The 20017-nt window shown below is 38.5% G+C and overlaps 1 protein-coding gene across 5 annotated transcripts in view; it reads left to right on the plus strand.

Annotated features, from left to right (window-relative positions):
* Positions 1 to 20017, plus strand: part of PELI1 (pellino E3 ubiquitin protein ligase 1) — a 96224-nt gene that overhangs the window by 29821 nt on the left and 46386 nt on the right. The window contains exon 1 of one of the 5 annotated variants that reach the window (XM_059943210.1): positions 15469 to 15777. The exons of 2 other annotated variants lie outside the window; for them this stretch is intronic. The gene's annotated coding sequence lies outside the window, so the exon portion shown is untranslated. Of the gene's footprint in view, positions 1 to 15468; positions 15778 to 20017 lie in introns of those variants that run through there. 2 more of the 5 variants (XM_059943205.1, XM_059943207.1) reach the window with 2 other exon arrangements.

A 20017-nucleotide genomic window follows, 5' to 3' on the forward strand; every position in this document is an offset into this window, starting at 1 on the left:
CATAGTAATGATAATCTTATTAGCCAAGTTGCTTTCTTTAAAAGTATATACTACTGGTAGACTTTTTCAGCACCATTTTCCCCTCTATATCAAGGGAGCATTTTTTTCATTTCCCAAATAGAGTCTCTGAAATTCTTAAATCCAGTGAGTGCAAGCAAGATGTCCAATAAACAAAGGGAGACCCAGGCTAACAAACCATGACTTAGGACAGGCTATCGTGAGAGTGTGTAAGAGAGGGAATTATAGAAGAGTTTTACGGGAATCCTGGTTGAGGTTGGGAAGGAAACTGGAGTCTCTGACGTAAGGATACAAGTGTTGCGGTCAAGGGTAGCAAGATAGCACTAGAAGTGTCTCTGGGACTTGACTCGAAGAAATGCCTTAGTCTGGATATCTGACCTGGAGAAAAATTTTAAGGATGAGACCAAAGCAAAAGTCTAGTGGTGTATTTTCTTGGGAGTGTTGTCACCTCCCCCCAAAATGGTACTAGTGCGTAGAGGTGGGAAAGGGTAATTGTTATGGTAATGTTTGGAGATATGCTGTTTCCCCTGTAGTATCCCTGGTAATGTTCTTCACTCCAGCATTGGCTTAGTATGTGAAGTAGAAAACAAAACATATGACTACAATTTATAGAGGTCTTGGAAGGAATAAAATCTATCTCAACATGTAAATCACAGGCATACAGTTTTATTTATTGTACTAATCTAATGCCACTAAGTTAATCAATCAGATTTATAACAAATTGTTCTCTAAGGTTCATGCCCACGTTGAGACAATTTCCTTTACCCATATGTATTCTGCAATCACTTGGTCTATTCTTACTAAAGTTTCCCATACATATACCCTCAAGTCCAAGTCAGAATTGTTTTCCTTTTCATCGGCGAGGCAAAGTCTTTTCTGTTTGTGCCCCACCTCTACTTCTGGTAGTAGATCTAGTAGTGATTCTTCTAGTCACCAGACATCCTCATTAGGTAGTATGTCTCTCATTTCCGCTTCATTGAAATATCTTAGAACTGGATTTTTTGCCTTAATTAAGTACTCAATTCTCAGTCTTCTCTTTCTTTCAAGTCATATGTTTAGCTAGTTTTTTAGACACTTTTATATTTATCTTTCTAGACCTCATGCCATTTCTACCTCTACATATGATATTTTTTTGTCACCTAGATAGGATTCTTTTTTTTTTTTTTTTTAACATTTTATTTATTTATTTATTTATGGCTGTGTTGGGTCTTCGTTTCTGTGTGAGGGCTTTCTCTAGTTGTGGCAAGTGAGGGCCACTCTTCATCGCGGTGCGCGGGCCTCTCATTATCGCGGCCTCTCTTGTTGCGGAGCACGGGCTCCAGACGCGCAGGCTCAGTAATTGTGGCTCACGGGCCTAGTTGCTCCGCGGCATGTGGGATCTTCCCAGACCACGGCTCGAACCCGTGACCCCTGCATTGGCAGGCAGATTCTCAACCACTGCGCCACCAGGGAAGCCCGATAGGATTCTTTTTTAGTAAAAATGTCATCATATCTAAAACCCAATTTACTTACATCTTCTCCTATCACAGTGAGTCATGATAACCCTTAAATCTACACATATTTGGGGGTGGGACACCAAATCAAGCATAAGACTCATGGGAATATACCTTCAAGTACCTTCAAGTTTGCTGAAAATAGGAAATTTATTCTTCTTTTTATCTGCCCCAATTCTGGGGATCCGGAAGAGATGAGAATCCTGTTTTATATATACAGTTGATCCTTATTATTCGTGGAGTACATATTTGTGAATTTGCTTACTCAAAATTTACTTGTAACCCCCAATTCAATACTCATAGTGATTTGCAGATCATTCATGAACGTATGAAGAACAGACAAAATTTGAGTCACCTGGTGCTCACATTACTACCTGAAACTGAGAAACGCAATGCTCTGCCTTCTTGTTTCAGCTCTCACACTGTCAACAAGTGTCCTTTTTGTGGTCCATTTAGTGACAAATTTTTCATATGTTTGTGCTTTTCGTTGGTGATTTCAATGTCTAAAACAGCACACAAATGTAGTGCTGAGGTGCTGTCTAGTGTTCCTAAGTGCAAGAAGACTGTGACGTTGCCTTTGGAGAAAATATGTGTTAGTACAAGCTTCATTTGGCATGAGTTGTAGTGCTGTTGACTGTGAGTTCAATGTTAATGAATCAACAATACATATTAAATAATGTGTCTTTAAACAGAAGTACACATAAAACATGGTTATGTACTGATCAGTTGACTAAAATGTTGGGACCGGACACTCGCAGGAACTTAACCTTGTATTTCCTCTAAAAGCAATCATTCAGTATTTGCTAGTTCAGTGTTCACAGTGACTTTATCAAACATAACTATTACCAGTAATGAGATTCAGTCGTGCATGTGTGTGTGTGTGTGTGTGTGTGTGTGTGTGTTTCCATGTAGTAAAATGACTGCAACTGGCTAATACCTCACTAAACAGCATATTATAGTGGATAAGCCCCTGAAAAGTCCTGTAAGTTAAATCTAGCGACGTTATATATACATTTATCTTTTGATCCAACAATTATATTTCTAGAAATCTATTCCAGAGTTACAGTGGCAAATAAAAGAACATCAATCACTACGAATCTTCTAATGGAAGTGCACAGCACCCCTTTGATAGTCTTGGCAAAATTGAACCTGAATCTGATTATGCCTCTAGACCTAACTACTAATTTGCAGAAAATGCAAAGGACAGAGGAATATGTGAAATATATGTGGATGCAATCAGCAGAATCCAGATGAGAGATTCTACTGGACAAATTACCTGGATTCTTCAACAACTAACAACCTCCATACACACATGCATGCACGCATGCACACACGCACACACAACTTGGAGCTTAAAAGAGACTTAATAATCACTGGTAGTTTTATATAAGAATGTTCTTAGCAGCTTTATTCTCATTAGCCAAAACCTTGCATTAACCAAATGTCATCAACAGGAGAAAAGATAAACATATGTAATAGTGATAGCAATTATAAGAAACAGATTGATCCAACAACAAGGATGAATTTCACAGGCATTATACAGAGAAGAAGCTGAACATAACATAGTATAAAGTTCTAGAACAGGCACTAATCTAAGGCTTAAAACAATCAAAATTGTGGTTGCCAGTGAGGAGGTAAGAGGCGCAGGGGAACCATCTAGGGAGAGGGAAATGTCCTGTGTGATGACAGAGGTTTGGATTACATTCATATATCCATTTGTCAAAATTGTACAACTAGGATTTGTATATTTAAATACATGCACATTTTACCTCAAAAGACTGTAAAAAAATAATTGAAGGGAAATTGGAGAGTAGGTGGATGTATAGATGATACAAGAATGACAGACTGTTGATCATTGTTGAAGCTGGGTGTTGAGTATGTATATTACACTGCTTACTTTGTATATGTTTGGAAATTTCCGTAACACAAAGGTTTTTTGTTTGTTTGTTTTTTTTAATAGAGAGAAACTTAAGAGATATAACAACCAATTCTTTTTTGGATCTCAGTTCATAAAAACTGTCTGGATATTTGAGGATATTAAGGAAATATTCAAGAGAGGGTATTTTTGTGTGTGATAATTGCATTATAGTTATGTTCTTAAAATAAAGATACCCACTTTTTAAGAGACACATATGGAAATACAGATGAAATTATATGGCATCTGGGATTTGTTTTGAAATAAACCAGTGCGTGTGGTAGAGGTAGAGATAAAACAAGATTGACCAGGAGTTGAAAATTGTTGAAGCTGGATGATGGGTACATGGGGTTCATTAGACTATTCTCTGTCATTCTGTATATTTGAAATTTTCTGTAATAAAAAGATTTCCAAGTACTACATTTTAAAAAAAGTACTCCCATAAATTGAAAACCTCCAGGCTGGCTAAGTCTAGTCAAATGGATGGAACTGTATCTCTACTAATGTGCAATGCTGATTCTATCTGAGAAGAGACAGGGTAGATTGGGGACAGGAGCCTGGGCTGGTAACACTAGAAGGGGGCGTATGGTGACTCAGGTTGGGAGGCTGGGAGCTTTGCATGGTAACACAGTGGGGTGGGGTTGTGAAGAAACTGAGCTCTGAGAGGTAACTGTGGAGGCAGGACAAGCAGGAGGAGACACAGATGATTAAAGCAGGATGTGAAACTGCATGGGGGAATTATGTGAGAAAATATTAAAGCAGTACAGTTCAAGAGAGGTAGTTGTGAAGAATCAATCCTCAGAGAGGCAGAACTCAAATAGGAAATTTCTATTGGCAAAGTCCAGGATTCCTGTACTTAAGTCTACAAAGAGATTAAAACAAACAAACAAACAAACAGAAACCAAAAAAACTGAAGAGTTTAAGGAGTAACTTGCTACTTTACTTATTAAAGTAACTCAGAGGACTAGAGGAAACAAACAAGGAAGATTGGGTTATGGGGCACCTACCTAGCTGGGAGGATGAAATAGGGAGAATTAAAGTGAGTATTGTGAGCTTATAGTCCTATAACTTACCAAATTTAAATATGATTCTTCACCCAAAACCCTCTCCCCATCCTACCCTGGCTTCCCAGTATTCCCTAACCATGTAACAAGAGTTTCTATACTACCACCTGAGACTGTAATGCTTAACAGTCAACGTGTTTCTTTTTTACTTGAATACTAAAGAAGTAGTATTTTAGAAAGTTGGATGTGTTCTTAAAAGCAATGGTATATGGCTAAGTATTTGAAATCGTTTTCAAAAAGAATGAAAAATAGGTTCCTCTATCATGGCAGACTGAGCTAATTGGAGCCACCTTTTCTGATACAAATACATAGACATGCTGGGTAAATATAACAACAGAAACAAAAATGAAGCTTGAGAGAAAGAAAGAGAAATCCCTACTGCCAGAAAAAAAAATGTTGTGTCAGGGGGAGGGGACTCAAAGTCAGAGACCTGAATCTAGGCCTGAGGGGCTGGGGGCCAGGGTTTCAATGCCCACATGGGGACAAGAGATGTGCCCTCCCACCTGCAGTGCAAAGGTTAGAACTGGGACTCCTACTAATGCCAGGACTTCTAAATAGCTGCACAATCAGTGAAAAGGAGCTAGAAAAGTTTTGTCTACCAGACTAGACAAGTTGCAAGCAGTTTGTTTTCTATTCTGAGCTCTGAGTAGAGAAAAAAAATTCTCCTTGGAGAAATCTAAACCCAAAGCTCCATAATTGGTGACTATAGGGTCTGGATTTATACTACCTTTGTGATAAGAGACTCTCAAGTTGAGAAACTTTCATAAAAACTAGTCCAGGTAGTAAAAATATTATATACATATATATTTATACAATATACACATATAGACATATATATATGATAAAGGACTTATAACTAGAATATATAAAGGACTTCTATTAATAATAAAAAGAAATTGTAATAGGAAAATGGGCAAGATTTTAACTTAAACTCTTCAAAGAAAGGATTCCCAAATGGCCAATATTCTTATAAAAAGTTGCTCAACTTCATTAACCATCAGGGAAATGGAAATAAAAAACACAGTGGGATTCTACATACTCACTAGAATAGCTAAAATGAAAGTGACAGAAAATAGAGGTTGGTGAGAATGTAGACACATAAATATAAATAAGCATTTATTGTAAAAAGAAAATAAAATAACAATGACAACTGACTTTTAGAGAGTTAAGAACAAGGTAGTACTAAAAACAATAATATGGAAGGTGGGGCAGACAGGGTATGATCAGAATCTTTCTGAATTCCTTGTATTGTTTGGGAGCTGCTTTAAAATGTTGATTAAATAAGTATACCCTATTAAAAATCTAAGGGTAACCATTGGAATGATGGATATGGAATGTATAACCACCTAACCAGTCAATGCAATTGGCATTTTGAGTAAGACATTTCTCCTTTGTGCAGTAATCCTGGCCCTGCCTATGAAATGCCAATAGCAGTGCTCAGTCATTGTGAAAAACAAAAAATGACCACACACATTTCTAAATGCCCCCTAAGAGGTCGGTGACACCACTAACTGGGAACCATGTTATGAGAAGGATAAAATGGGGGGAAATAAGGAAAACGTGAGCAGATCAATGGAAGCTAGGAAAGGGGTGGTGGAGGAAAAACAGGGAAGAATCAATTAAGGACATTGTCACACCCATTGGTTTTGTTTTGTTTTTGTTGTTTTTTTTTTTTAACATCTTCATTGGAGTATAATTGCTTTACAATGATGTGTTAGTTTCTGCTTTATAACAGAGTGAATCAGTTATATATATACATATGTTCCCATATCTCTTCCCTCTTGCGTCTCCCTCCCTCCCACCCTCCCTATCGCACCACCCCCATCCCACCCCTCTAGGTGGTCACAAAGCACTGAGCTGATCTCCCTGTGCTATGCGGCTGCTTCCCACTAGCTATCTATTTTACGTTTGGTAGTGTATACATGTCCATGCCACTCTCTCACTTTGTCACAGCTTACCCTTCCCCCTCCCCATATCCTCAAGTCCATTCTCTAGTAGGTCTGTGTCTTTATTCCTGTCTTACCCCTAGGTTCTTCATGACCTTTTTTTTTTTTTCTTAGATTCCATACATATGTGTTAGCATTCGGTATTTGTTTTTCTCTTTCTGACTTACTTCACTCTGTATGACAGACTCTAGGTCCATCCACCTCACCACAAATAACTCAATTTCGTTTCTTTTTATGGCTGAGTAATATTCCATTGTATATATGTGCCACATCTTCTTTATCCATTCATCTGTTGATGGACACTTAGGTTGCTTCCATGTCCTGGCTATCGTAAATAGAGCTGCAATGAACCTTTTGGTACATGACTCTTTTTGAATTATGGTTTTCTCAGGGTATATGCCCAGTAGTGGGATTGCTGGGTCGTATGGTAATTCTATTTTTAGTTTTTTAAGGAACCTCCATACTGTTCTCCATAGTGGCTGTATCAATTTACATTCCCACCAACAGTTCAAGAGTGTTCCCTTTTCTCCACACCCTGTCCAGCATTCATTGGTTTTGTTTTGTAAACTCTTAGATTTAGAAAATATCTTAATTTGTTTTAAAGAACACTCATTTACCATCTGTATTTTTGCAAGAGTATTTTGTTTTGCAAAAAGATTCCCATTTCCTCTATCACAGTCAGAGGTACTGTCCTTTTCTATGAAACCCTATCTGAAAAAGATATCTACAACCTTATAGACATATTTTCCACAGTAATGTATCTATTAAAGTCAATAAATTAAAAATGGAATATCTCAAAGATTTAGAATCATATATTAATGATAATGCTTAACTGGTCTGAAAATATAAAGCATTGGTTTTTCAACTATAAGTAATTTGTTGGTTAGACCCAGATCTAATCTTTTATTATTTTTTTCTTTTATCAGGTTTTTAATCTTGAATAAGAAAATTAAAATTTTTGATAAAATATTTTAAAATTTCTTATATCCTTTCACTGTAAATATTGAAATACTCCAAAAGATACTGCTTTGGAAAAAGACACTAGGGACTTCTTAGCTGCCAAATGCAATGGATTTTTTCAAACCTCATCTTACCCAACCTCCCCCATTCTAAAACACTTTCCTCCTTTGGAGTCCATGATAATGCATAATGGGTTCTTCCTACTTCTCTGCTATTCCTTCTGTTTCCTTCATGAATGTCTCTTTCTTCCTCTTGCCAGCCCTTAATGTTGGTATTCCTCAAGATTTTTTCCCTGGTTCTCAAGGATCAAGCTCTGAGCTCAGACAACCTGGATTTGAATTCTAGATTCACAATTTTGTATAGTTGAGTAACCTCAGGCCTATAAGCCCTGGTTTCTTCAACTGTTAAAGTTTTGTATTAGTAGGGTTCTTCAGAGAAACAGAACCGATAGTATATATTTTTATATATATATATATATATATATATATACACACACACACACACACACACACACATACACACACAAAGAGATTTGGCTTACCCAATTAATGGAAGTTGACAAGTCCTAAGATGTGCAGTCAGCAAGCTGGAGACCCAGGAGAGCTTATGGTATAGTTCCAGTCTGAAAGCTGACAGGTTCAAGACCCAGGAAGAGCCAATGTTTCAGTGTGAGTTCAAAGGCAGGGGAAATTCAACATCTATGCTCAAGGCAGTCAGGCAGGAGGAAAAGCCTCCTTATTTGCAGAAGGGTCAGCCTTTTTGTTCTATACAAATTGGCCTTCAACTGATTGGATGGGGCCCACACATTAGGGAGGGCAATCTTCTTTACTCAGTCTACCAATTAAAATGTTAATCTCATGCAAAAACACCCTCACAGACACACCCAGAATAATGTTTAACCAAATATCTGGACATTCCGTTAGCCCAGTGAAGTTGACACATAAAATTAACCATTGCAAGTACTTATCTCATAGGGTGGTAGCAAAGATTAAATGAAATATTATACAGCAGTTGCTTGGCACAAATAAGATCTTAATAATGCAATAAATGTTAAATACTGTCATCATCATTACTCTACACACTCTTCCTGGGTGATCTTATCCACATTCTTGGATTCAGTGATGGGATGAGTCCTAAATATTTATCTGATGTTTACTGATTATCATAGAATTCACTTCAAGCCTAACTGTCCAAAATGAAATTCATCATATCCTTCTCTACAAAGTTGCTTCTCCTCTAGTGTTCACTATACTAATGAATAACTCCAATATGTAATGCCCAGTTACACAATCAGAAACCTCCACATTATCCTTCCCTCCTTTTCCTCTTACCTCCCACATCCAATCAGCAATCAAGTCCTGTTCAGTCTACCTCTTAAATGTCTTTGGTATCTGTTCTCTTCTTTTCATGCTCCACAGCTATTTAGTTTGTCCATCATTTCTCACCTGAATTATTGCATAGTCTCTTAACCGATCACCATGCTCAAAGATAAATATGATTTATGTCACTCCTCTGTTTAAAATCTTTCAACAGTTCCTCATTGCCAAACTTCTTGGCATGGCATGTCATGGCATACAATGACTTTCATTATCTGATCCCAGAAAATTCCCCCAACCTCAACATTCAGGGTGCCCATGTCACACCCTATGATCTGGCCATATTGAACGGCTTGTAGTTCTCTAAATAGGCCCTGCTATTTCATTTTTCCATGTCTTTTCTTAAAGTGCTAGTTATACTGAAATGTCCTTGCTTACCTGATGAACACCTTCTCATTTTTCAGGACTCAGCTCAACCACCAACTCCTCTTAGAAGTGTTTTCTGACTGCATTCTCATGAAAAATTGATTATTACCCTGTCTACATTCTCACTATTCCCTAAACATCGTTCTAGAAAAGTGCCTATAAAATTTTATTGCACTTATCTATTCACTTGATTATAAGCTTTTTCAGGGTTGGGAACATGGCTAATTAATCTTTGTGTCCGTAGCCTGGCACCATAGTAGATGCTCAATAAGTATTTGGTGAAAGAATGAATGCATGAAATTTGAGGTACAAAAATACAAGTAATTATTCCATGAGTAAATAAATTGATAGGGATGGAAACACAATCTAAATTTTCTCTTCATGAGTTTTCCACTTCTCTCATTATTCAGTATTTGTTAAAGTTCCAAAATAACTGCTGGCACTCATGTTGGTTGGACTAATACTGAGAATATATAGGCTGCATTCTTTGGTGTTCAAGCATACTCCTTTAAAACATTAAAATCTTAACTAGCTTGTCTTTGACATTTTCCAAATATATCTAAAATGTCAGAGCCAGCATTTGGGGCCTACAAATCTTTTGAGTGAAAGCCCAGGCCTTCAAATTGTGTGCCATTCACAGGTTTAAAATAGGAACATGTTCCATGTTGGCTATGAGCTATTTGGAGACTTTGAGGACATTAGGAGAGAATAATTTTATTTGGGGGAGGAATGTTGGAAGGTAGGAGTTTTGAGAGAGAACCTATTTATTATCTGAATATTGAAATGAACACACACACATGCACGAGCACACACACACATACTTTATTACTCTAACATCCAAGAATCTCAGCAAGAGTCCGATATGCAGTCCAAAATGCAGTCTAGGGTCTTTCTGATCCCAAAGGGAAGTCTGCCTGAATTTTTAGCAACAAAAAATAACTTTTGGCATACATGAATTAACAGTATATAATCATTTGTACGTATAAAATAAGAGAAATTTGTACTAAACATAAAAAGATATGTTCACTTGCAGGAAATGAAAATTTTCCAATAAAAGGAGAAAAACAAGTTTGCAACAGTTTTTTCAAGTCATAAGAAAAGTTTGGTGTGTCCAATTTCCTCTGCATCATGTACTAGTAAATTAGATTTATCGCATGATGTTTTAGAGAAAGGTACCAATATTGTGATTTTTCCTTATGTTCATATCCTAAATACCATTTTTATTTGCTTGGGGGAGAGTAGAAACATAGTTTCAGTTGATTTTTACATAGTCATAGGGTAGAGGAAATGCTGAAATTTACTGAGCAACTTCCCAAGATGAAAAACTTTTTAGAATTTAAGGGATAGAAATAATCCAACTTGTTAGTCCCTTAGGATTCACTTTCTGACTGAAATGGCTAGATATCTGAATATACCAAATTTGAAATTGCAGATAGACAACAAAAGATTAGCTACTTTGGTCAAGGAAATGAAGGTATTAAACTAGATATGTGGACTGAGTAGATGGTAATCAGAGGTGCACTCACTTTTCATGACTGAGCTGTCCTCTGTTCAAAGGACTGCAGATTTTGAAGCACTATACAGAACTGTGTGGTGGATACAATTTCAAAAAGAGATTCACAGATTTTGGTATATAAGTGAATGCCACCTTGATTTTCTACACCTAACTTTGGAGCACAAACCCCACCATATGTCTAAGGTACATCTATCTTATTATTGTGGATCTGTTTTAAAGTAACATATATTGACTGAGCATTTACTATATTCCAAGGACTACGCTAAGCAATTTACATGTATCTTCTCCTTCAAGAAAAACTGATTGAATTAATAGTAATTGATGTTCATACAAAAGATGAACTATCCTTGGAATTATAGTGACAATTATGAACTCCAGAACATGTGTTGAAGTTATTGGCCATGTGGCCAAATTCTGGGCAATGTGCGGGTCTGCCTGATTCTGGGAAATACACTTGATGAAACTACTTTTAGGCTTGTGACTATTCTGATTAGGTTCAGCTGTACATAGCACAGACTACAAAATAAATATGCCTTTAAACAAGACAGAAGTTTATTTCTCTTTCACTTAAAAGAAGTCAGGAGGTGAAAAGTCCAGAGCTGTATGTCAGTTCCATGGTCATTAGGGACACAGATTTCGTCTATATTTCTCTTTTTATTAGCTATACCTGTTATTATCTATACCTGTTTATTATTAGCTATACCTGATTGTTTTATTTTTGAGGGCTGTTTTAAGGTTTAGAATATGCATTTTTAATTTATCACAATTTACCTTCAAATAATAGTATAATGTAAATTCTAACGATATAATTCCATTTCCTGCTTCCATCCTTTGAGTTCAAATAGTTATTGTGGTCAAGCATTTTACTTCTACTTATATGTTATAATTTTTGCTTTAAATAGTCAATTATCTTTTTAAATTTTTTTAAATGAGGGGAAAGTCTTTTGTATTAACTCATGTAGTTATCATTTCTGGCACTTTTCATTCTTTAGCATAAATCCAAGTTTCCATGTGGTTTTGGTTTTTTATGCCAAAGAAATTGCTTTAACATTTCTTGTAATGCAGTTCTGCTGGCAACATTCTCTCAGCTTTTGTTTTCTTTAGCCTTCATTTTTGAAAGATATCTTCTCTAAATATAGGATTCTATGTGACAGACTTTTTTTTCTTTCAGCACTTTAAAAATGCCCTTTCATTGTCTTCTGACTTGCATAGTTTCTAATTAGAAGTTTACTGAATTTTTGTCTTTGTTTCCTTATACATAACCTACCTTTTTTTCCACCAGCTGCTTTTAATCTTTTCTTATCACTAGTTTTCAACAATTTAATGATGTCTTTTGCAGTGGTTTTTGTGAGCATGTGGGAATGTGTGTGTTTATCCTGCTGAGGGCTTACTGAGCTTCTTGAGTCTCTGGATTTATAATTTTCATCAAATTTGAAAATACTTTCAGCCATATTACTAATAATTTTTCTATCACCCCTCTCACCCTCCTCTCATCTGGAACTCCAGTTACACATATATTAGAATATTTGGTATTATCCCACAGATCACCAAGGCTCTCTGGTTTTTTCTTTTTCTTTTTTTTTGGTTTTTGTTCTTCATGTGCTTTATTTTGGCTAGATTCTACTATGTCTTCAAGTTTACTCATCTTTTCTTATGAGTGCCTAATCTGCTTCTGAGTGTTAATCTGATCCAGTGAAAATTTTATTTCAGAAGTTGCAATTTTAATCTCTAGAAATTCCATTTTTATGTCTTTAATTTCTCTCTTTCAGCATATAGAACATATTTATAATAATTGTTTTAATATTTTGACTGCTAATTCTACCATCTCTGTCATTTTTGGCTTTGTTTATTGACTTTTTTTCCTGAAAATGTAATAGATTACATTTTCCTACTTTGTAATATGTCCTAGTTCTCTTGCTAGTTCCAACGCATCTTCATGCTCTTCCTGCCTACTCTTTAAGTGCTGATGTTCCCAGCACTTAAGACGTAGGCAGGAAGAGCATGAAGATACCTTGATGCTATTATTGGCTCCTCCTTTTCTGCTGTGCATTCTCTCCCTGGCTGATCTCATCTGCTCCCAAAATTTCAGTTACCATCTATATGATGGTATACTCCGATTATATCTTCTGCTGTCCAGATTTCTCTTCAGAGCACTAGATTCATATATATAACTGCCCACTCCACTTCTCCACCTAGATTCAGAGCCATCTCAAACTCAGCATATCCAAAATGAACTCGTCAAATTCTCAAAATGAACTCCTCAAAATCTGCTCAATGTCTTGTATTCCCTAACTCAGTGAATGGCATCACTAGCTCATAATCATATAAGCCAAACATCTGTGAGTCATCATCTTTCTCCTTCCTTGTAGTAGGTATTGTGGTTCTCTCCTTCTCAGCCTCCATTCTTCTTTTTCTAGGTAATCACCTCAGTTTTCATTGGGATATCCACACCTTCTCATCACAGCTTTGGACCTAGAGGCAGGGCATATGTCTTTATCCTAATATAACTAGCCTCATGCCATCCCCTGGCCACCATGAATCAATTCTTGAGGCTTCTGGGAAAGTTTTCTTTCCTTTCTAAAAGAGTTTTCATAAATACTCGCTCTTCTTCTCTTCTTGGACCTAGATGATGAAACTCGCAGCCATAAGAATTGTTGGCAACTGTAAAGCCAATACTAAGGAAAGAAAAGCAGTGAAACAAGAAAGAAACGTGTCCTTAATGACATCACTGAGCTGTTGAATCATTCAGCCCTGTAGCCCATCTTTTCACTGGACTTTCTATCTAGACAGGTCAATATTGGTTTATTGGTTAAGCCAGTTAGAGTTGAGTTTTTTCTGCTTGCAACCCAAAGCATCATAATTGATAACTTTCCTTCACCCTTCACCCCCAGACACAGGCAATTTACTCACTAGGTTCTAGTAATTCTATTCCTTGAATAGTGTCTGATTTCCCTCAGTTCTGTCTCCTGCCACTGCCAGTGCCAGTTCAGGCTCTCATCTTTTTTAAGTGCATAAAATGCATTTCTAAAATGTATACCTTACCAAAATTTCATCTGCTTCCAATCCGGACATGGCTTTCCCTTGCTTCTAGAAAAGACTCTACATTCTTTGCATATTGTACAAGATTCTTCATGATCTGTCTCCTTTACCTTCTCGTGTCTCCTTTTGCCACTCCGTTCAATCCCATCCTACCACAGGCAATGCTGAACTCTTTGCTGAACCAAACTACTCTTTGATCTCACGCCTCTAGCACTTTACTCTCGCTGCCCTAACCGTAACCCTAACCTATGCTCCCAATGCTCTCACTCACTTCTCCCTTCTCCTTCCTCCACCAAAGCACACAAACACACTAATTCCTAGTCATCCTCAAGTTTAAATGTTCTTTGAAGCATTTCCTGACCCTGCCTGAGTCTGGGGTAACTGTGTGTCAAGGCACCTAGTGTACTTTCCTACTACAGTATTTATCACACTGAGTTTGTTTATTTACCTGGCTCCTCCTCTGCACAGTAAGCACTTTGAAAACAATAAATCCTTCTTTTACATTCCTGTATTTCTATTTCTGGGAACTAATAAAGTGCCTGAGACATAGTATACTCAATAAATGTTTTTTGAATGAATAATTATGTGGTCTGCAAACATAAGGATACTTGATCTCGAAACTCTCTATCCGAAAACCTTAACTTTTCCTGTGTTTCTGATTTCTAAGCATTAATCTTTTTCTTCCAGAATATGGGGCTCTAGGTAGGCAGAGAAGGAAAACAAGAGAGCTTGGGACAGGTTGCCTATAGTCCTCTGGAGATCCAGTAACATGTCCTGCCTTTCACCACTCTCCTCCACCACCTATTCACACCTGGGTGCCCTGTGTGGGTGTCGACTTAGCTGAGGAGCCCAACAGCATACTCAGACCTTGGTTCAGATTTCTCTTATTGCCAAATGAAAGTTGGCCAATGTATACACCGTAAACAATGTTCAAATTTCCACTTATCTTTTGAACTTATACTTTATGAAATTAGTATTTCTTAAAAATTGTAGGCCTTAAAATTTTAGAAATCTGGATTATTTTGCACTGATCAAGTAAGATACAGCGATCTTAATCCCGAGCTTTACCTTTACTGGCCTTAAAGTTAGATGTGACTAATTGAGCGAAGAAATGAACTACCAGAATCTGACAGTGGCAATGTTCCTAACCGTTTTATAACCTAATTAACTGTTAAGTTATTGGAAGCAACTACCTTTCTACAAGTCTTAGGTTAAAAAAAACAAAAACAAGCAAAGAAAACCTTGAATTTTCAAAGGCAGAGAGGATTCGCCTGAGGGAAGGGAGGGAAATGGTTATTCGTGATTCCGAATTTATGGGATAAAATTAAGCAGCAGGGAAGACCGAGATATGGTGAGGAAGTCAGATTTCACTGGGCACTTATGAGTGGTGAGGGTAGGAGTTGGAGGTGGAGCGAAGTAAGAAGGACTAGCAAAGAGCGGGATCCCTAACAGCACCATAATACAAGGAGGGCCTTGTTCAGCCAGGAGCAGCGCTGAACACGTTCCCTTCCTTAGTGTGTCGGTGAGCACAGTAACAGTGGGGACGAGCCTCTCCCCTCGAGCATGCGCAGTGCAGAGCGAGCCCGGAAACGTCCTCACCAAGGTACACCTTTTTTTCTTCAGAGAACTACAACTCCCAAGAGACCACTCGGCGCCGCGGCACCGCCTCCCGCTGTGGCCCTGCCCCCCCCGTCCCCTCCCTCCGGCCCCGCCCTCCAGCTAGTCCCCTCCCCTCCCTCCGAGAGTGTGTCAGTGACCCAGAGGCGGTGTGAGGCGGAGGAACCGTCGGGGGGCGCCGCCGCCGCCGCCTCCAGCAGCAGCAGAAGCCGCGCCGCGCGTTCGGATTTGCCTCGAGCCCTCCGGGAGCGCATCACAAAGCGGACCCCACGGCTTTCCCTCCGCCCGCGGCTTCTCCAGCGCTCGGCTCTGCGGCCAACTTTCTCTCGCCGGGCTCGGCCGGCAGGCGAGGAAGGCTGCGGTGGAACGCCGGGCTGTCTGCTCGTGCTCTTCGCGCACGCACCCTTCACCCCCCTCGCTCCGGGTCTCGGGGCCGTGCTGGGATTCCGGCCACCAGCAACTGTCCAGTGAGTGTGGCCGCGGCGTGCCGTGGGAGGGGTCGCGGCGGGGCCACCGAGGGATGCGGGCCAGGCGGGCGCGCAACTTCCTCGGCGGCTTCCCACGGCGGCCGGCCGGCTCTCCCCGCCCGCCTGCGCGCCCCCGCGCCGGAGGCGGCCGGGAGAGGAGTTTGCGGCGTCTGCATCCCGCGCTCTCGCAGGAGGAAGCGCCTTTGTCAGGAGCTGGCGGGCGCCCCCTCCCCCTCCGCCTGAGTGCGGGCGCTCGGCGGCCAAGTCCGAGCCCCGCGCCCTACGCCCGGCGCCGGGCCGCCAGCTGCTGGAGGGGAGCTCCGCGGGGGCGGGGAGCAAGATGGAAAAAAGAGAAACAAAGCGGGTTGTGGGCTTTTGTTTGTGCGAATCTGATAACTTCTTCCTTCCTTACATAATACAGACTTCCAAGTTAGTCATTCTTTTTATTGTTACGATTATTGCCATCATCTTTGCGTGTCCTTCGCGTTTTCTTTCATCTCTGGATCTCAGAGCACTTAAAAACACTAATTAATTACACCTCCGGGGCCCCTACGAAACACGTTAATAAGCCTGTAAGTGAGTAAACTGAGGTCCAGAAGAGCTCTCTAATTGATGGATACGCTTGCTGTTCCACCGCACCTGGTGTCTGAGGACCTGAAAGCATCTATGAGTAAGAACTCGTTCTTCAGTGCCCCGTGGAAAAGTTAAAGATGCTCATTTTACTTACAGGCTAACTAAAGTCTAAAAGAAGTCGGGGTGATTGTTAGGTAGTTAAAACAATAACTCTTCTTACATAGTGTTTGAATCTTAAAACCTCAAAAGAGTCTTGAAAAATGCTCCGAGTGGGGAAAATACTGTACATCACAAACTCACCTCACCCATCTACTTTTATTTTTGTACATGCAGGTCTCTTACAAGGCGGGAGAGCAGTGATGGGGGATGGGGGTTGGGGGAGGGAGGGCAGAGATTTTTTTAATGTAGGCTTAACAGATTTTAGTCACTACGTGCAAGGAAATGTCTTGGTTTTAATAGCACCAACAACCTTCCCATCGTTTAGTCATCAGATAATTGAGTGAGCACTTTATCCATAAGGCGCTCGTTGTGCTAAGAACTGACGCTTTAAGTGTACGAAACGGTCATCTGTTTGTTTTGGTTCAAAGACTGTGTACTTCTCTTACTCTGCAAAATGTTATTTTGTTTTCTTAGCAGCTGATCTTTTGTTTTTGAAATGGCTTTGTCTTTTTCTACATTGAATATGTGTTACTTTTATAGCTGAGCAGAATCGTAAGAATGTTGTTGTTGTTGTTGTTTAGTTTGCATAGTAGTGTGAATTTAAATTTTTGAATTGTGGAGAAGGTTCAGTTTCTCCAGTTCTTCGGTTTCAGTTTATGACGTTTTCTTTGTAGCTAACAGAGAAAATGTTTTCTCGGTGTGATCAGATTTATATCTTTCAAAACATTGTCCTTCTTGTACAAATACAGCATATGAATTCCATATGTTTTTTATTCACATCAAAAACCTCTTCTGGAGGAAAATACATAATTCTGAGGACAAGTTTGTTTATTTTGGTAGTTGAACCAAACTGGAAGGTACTAAAAATTTAAATCAAGCATCATTTCTACTAGTTATTTCCTGAGATGAATAATGATCAGAACTGTAGTAACAGTACTTTCTCTTACCCTAAATTCTCTTGAATTTAATTTTGTATTTTATAGTTGCCCCCAGATTTTAGATTCTGGTGGTCCCATCAGAAAAGAAAAAGACATTTGTTATTTTAATATTTTTTCCCCCAGTCCTCTAACCTGTCCCTTTTCTGTAGTATGTTGAAAGAGATCTTGAGTTTAAAAAATTGAAAAATAAGTTGTTAGGAACATACAGTTAAGTGTATGGAAAATTGTATGTAGTGAAGTGGTTATAATACGCATCTAATAAATTTAAGACTTTTAAAGAGAAAACTGCCACCTAGGTTTTTATTAATATTATAGAAGTGCTGTAATGTAATAATAGTAGTATTTATTGACTTGAAAAAAAAGTGATCTGGGAATTGTGCCTTAGTGGCGGATTTGGGGGAGTGGGGGCGGAAATCTGTGCTCTCCTTAAAATTTTCATTTAGGTGACCTTACAGTTGGTTATGTTGAACTTTTTCTGTAGCGTTTACAAACCAGATTTGCCAGAGGCATTTGTACTTTAAGGTAGTTACTAACACAATGTCTGCTCAGTCACTGGAGTCCAAAGACAGAAGTTAGTGTTAACTGTCAAAGGCTGGCATTGCAGGTTTCCTAGTTTCTTTGGGACCCCTTAAAGGAAATGAGTGAAAAGTACAGAGCAGGGAACTGAGTCTAGTACTGCTGAGCTACTGAGCCAAGTTTCAAGGGGAAGCCTGAGTGTGTTTGCCTTTGTCTTTGTTTCAGCTTCCTTTCAGGTTGTCAAAATGCCACTTGTATATGAAGAGTTCTGTCAATTCAGAATATGCCTTATTGTGGTTGTCCAGTAGGTCAGATGATAAGGACTATAGTAGTCCTGCTCTGTGAACAATTGTTTTCAGACAGAAGCTTCTGTAACTGATAGAGATTTTAAGCTGGAGGAGGTAGAATTGAAAACTATCCCAACATTCTTGCATACATACATCTTACCATGGCATATCAATATAGACCTATTCTCATATTTGTTAAATCAGAAAGGCTTATATGGATTATTTCATCTGTTTTAACTGTATATATGAAAACATAATGACAAACACATGATGGCACTGAGAGATGGTTCTAGGAGTTTCTTTGGAAAAATCATCTGATTTCATAAAGTTACATTTGTGTCTTTTAATTGAGGAGAATAAAACAAATTTAAAAGCCAGTAGAAAGAAGAAAATCAGTAGAATGAAGGAAACCTGGTGAAGATGTTTTTATAGAGTACAATATTACAGATTCCTGACAACATTGTATAAGGGACAAAATTCTAGGTAAAGTCTGTGAACAGTGAATTCCACTTAGCATTTTCTGTTTATAGATCTCTAGCTATCTTTTCATGATTCTCTCTAAATATATCACACAGGAAAAGTAAATGGAAAGCATTCTTTCAAGGGATTTGGGTTGTTGGAGTTTTTTTTTACACATGTGGTAGTGGAGATTTATTGTTTTTCTTTAAGTTTGACCTCTGCCAGAGAACATTTTCCCCAGACTAATGTGTGGGAACCTCAAAACAAGAAAAATTGGACACTGAAAGAACTAGATATAATTTCAAGTTGTACCACTAGCTTTTTTTATGTTCTCTTGAAAGATCCCTTCTAATAATTGTTCCTTCCAAAGGCTGAAAATAATTGCACTTAGTAGGTCCTACGTAGTTTTTGTCTTTGCTGAATGAATTTACAAGTAATAAAGAGAAAGCACAAGATTTCCTGAGTCAGAGAATTTCTGCTTTTTTTCTTTTTAAATAGAAGTAACTGATGAACATGTGATTGGAGCCCTTCAATTAGCATAGCTTCCTTCAGAAATAAGCTTAAGAGGAGAAGAGCTTCATCAGGTGATTTAAGAGAACTGAATTGCAGATGAGTCTAAGAACACCTGATTATTTTTTCAGAATGTTGTACATGATGTTTTAGGTTTTTTGCCACAATAAACTCTGTTTCAGAGAAGTAGAGTTCTACATGTTACTCCTTTTGTCACGCCTGTAATGCTTTTTTACACCTCAAAATACCATTTACAGAAAAATAGAATATGTTGCTGGTGCCTGTGGGAAAATTCTGATGTTTGCCATCCCTCAGTTAATCGTGACCATTCATGTAGTTAAAAGTTTTTAATTGAGTACACATGTAATTTACTTCCTTTTCAAAGAATTTATTGCTGATTTTTATTTTATAATGAACCTCTTGGGATGTTGCTAGTTCTAAAAATATGTAGTACCCCCCAGTTTCCCACCATGTTCTGCAGTTTCTTTTTCTGTTAATTTTTTGGCTGCAATTTGCTTTTTCCCCTAAATTGTCTAAAATGAGCTAAGAAATGTTTAAACATACTTGGCAAGAAATACAGTCAGTAATTTATTATGCTAAGCTTCAGCTGAATTTCCAAATACAAGGTATGTTGAATCTGTTTTAGAGATAGAAGTATACTTACTTTGAAGGGGGCTAAAGCAGGGATATAGCCAGTAGATTTCATCTTGGGTACCAAATCTGATTGCCTGGTGGTGATTGCCTGGAGTGTTATGTTTAGAAAATTGGGAGTCCCGGTTCAGACTCAGCAGGAGCGAG

This window comes from Balaenoptera ricei, chromosome 13 (assembly GCF_028023285.1).
Source record: "Balaenoptera ricei isolate mBalRic1 chromosome 13, mBalRic1.hap2, whole genome shotgun sequence".
Classification (NCBI taxonomy): Eukaryota; Metazoa; Chordata; class Mammalia; order Artiodactyla; family Balaenopteridae; genus Balaenoptera; species Balaenoptera ricei.